The sequence below is a fragment of the Mus musculus genome, chromosome 15 (assembly GCF_000001635.26).
Source record: "Mus musculus strain C57BL/6J chromosome 15, GRCm38.p6 C57BL/6J".
Taxonomy (NCBI): domain Eukaryota; kingdom Metazoa; phylum Chordata; class Mammalia; order Rodentia; family Muridae; genus Mus; species Mus musculus.
The window spans coordinates 69,233,098-69,235,297 of record NC_000081.6 but is presented as its reverse complement, the minus strand read 5'-3'; the positions used below and the strand labels follow the sequence as shown (position 1 = coordinate 69,235,297).

The 2,200-nt window shown below is 45.9% G+C and overlaps 1 non-coding gene across 1 annotated transcript; it reads left to right on the top strand.

Annotated features, from left to right (window-relative positions):
• Window positions 1–292: 292 nt before the first annotated feature.
• Window positions 293–1,294, top strand: 4930573C08Rik. The gene has a single exon (XR_003951582.1). It is a non-coding gene; the product is annotated as an RIKEN cDNA 4930573C08 gene (transcript).
• The last annotated feature ends 906 nt before the right edge of the window (window positions 1,295–2,200 follow it).

The window sequence follows — 2,200 nt, the reverse complement described above, 5'->3', positions numbered from 1 at the left end:
GTGAAGACTTAATACTCCAGCGTAGAGGAGTGCTAGGGCAGTGAGGCAGGAATGGGTAGGTGAGTGAGGGGGCACCCTTATAGAAGCAGGGTAAAGGGGGGGGGGTGGGATAGGGGATTTCCAGAGGGGAAACCTGAAAAGAGAAAGGGGATAACATTTGAAATGTAAATAAGTAAATATCCAATTTTTTAAAAAGTCCTTTCGAAGAAGGGACAATAATGGAATCACCCTATTGACAAAACAATGCAGAACCTTGGTAACCAGGGAAGCCCCTGCTTAGAGCATAGCCTATAGGCTCACTAGTCAGAGACACTAGAGAGGGCAGGATGTTCTCTGGCTGTCTTTGTACTACTGGAGACTCAGGCCTCAAAAAGAGACAACAGGGAAGACCACAGTGTTGTCTTGAGGCACAGGGTTCACTCTTGCTTCCCTGAAAGGGAAAAATCTTGTCCAAGGACCGGGACCACACAGACCAGGGTGAGAATGCTTCTACCTAAGAGACCTAAGAGAGCCCCAGAGAGAGTCACACATCAGTGCAGAGACTATAGTTAAGCTGAACAGCCTGGTGCCTTCTCTGCAGGAATGGGATTCCTTCTTTGCCACCCCCCCCCATACTGGACCTGCTCTTCATGAGGTATGCAAACTTCGGCTCTTATTCTGAAGGGGATGAACAAATAAAGGGCACCCTCTGTAGCTTCATGGACACTTGGATAGACAGGAATCCTGAGGACTTTTGCCAGCCCTCAGACCTGCTGATTCTGAAATACCTAAAGGCCTCCTTCAGAGTGTACATGGCACACTCAGATCTTAGTATCCGTGTCAATAGGCTCCTGACCATGTTGCAAGAAAAAAAAAAAAAAGAAGGCCAAGGATTCACAGACCCAGGATGAGGAAGACTCACATCTGGGGAGACACACACCCTCAGATCCAGAGATACAATGGGTGTAAATCGGCAGGGAAAACAGCAAATCTGGAGCCAGATCCAACTTGTGCACCACAGCTGGAGACCCTCAATAGAGCACCAGAAAATTTTGTGGCACATGAGTAGCTGCAGCCAGATGTGGCACCAGCAGTCCTGCACACCTGATAAGCACCTGTGGAAACTGTCTCAGCATGTCTGTAGATACAGTGTATCTTTCAGTTATCTCCTGCTTGCTACAGGGGGCCTACCTATTTAAATAATGGCCCTGTCATTGCCTGTTATCAATTTGGGTCTATCCTATATCTGCGCTGTTGCTCCTGCCCCTCATTATCAGCCCCTGAATTCAATCCAGTAGCAGTTCCAGCCCCATAGGCAGCCTTACCTGAGGGGGGGGGGAGCCCTTTTACTCCTTCTGATCTTTTTTTAAAATTATTTATTTATTATTAGATATTTTCTTTATATGAATTTCAAATGCTATCCCGAAAGTTCCCTATACCCTCCCTCTGCCCTGCACACCTACCCACCCACTCCCACTTCTTGGCCCTGGCATTCCCCTGTACCAGGGCATATAAACTTTGCAACACCAAGGGGCCTCTCTTTCCAGTGATGGCCAACTAGGCCATCTTCTGCTACATATGCAGCTACAGATATGAGTTCTGGGGGTACTGATTAATTCATATTGTTATTCCACCTATAGGGTTGCAGAGCCCTTCAGCTCCTTGGGTGCTGTCTCTAGCTTCTCCATTGGGAGCCCTGTGTTCCATCCTATAGATGACTGTGAGCCTCCACTTCTGTATTTGCCAGGCACTGGTATAGCCTCATATGAGACAACTATAACAGGGTCCCTTCAGCAAAACTTTTCTAGCATATGCAATAGTGTCTGAGTTTGGTGGCTGATTATGGGATGGATCCCCCTGGTGGGGTAGTCTCTGGATAGTCCATCCTTTCGTCTTAGCTACAAACTTTGTCTCTGTAACTCCTTTCATGTGTATTTTGTTCCCTATTCTAAGGAGGAATGAAGTATCCACCCATTGGTCTTCCCTCTTGATTTTCTTGTGTTTTCCAGATTGTATCTTGGGTGTTCTGTTTCTGGGCTAATATCCACTTATCAGTGAGTGCATATATAATGACTTCTTTTGTGACTGGGTTACCTCACTAAGGATGATATCATCCAGATACATCCATTTCTGAAGAATTTCATAAATTCATTGTTTTTAATAGCTGAGTAGCAATCCATTGTGTAAATGTACCACATTTTCTGTATCCATTCTTCTGTTG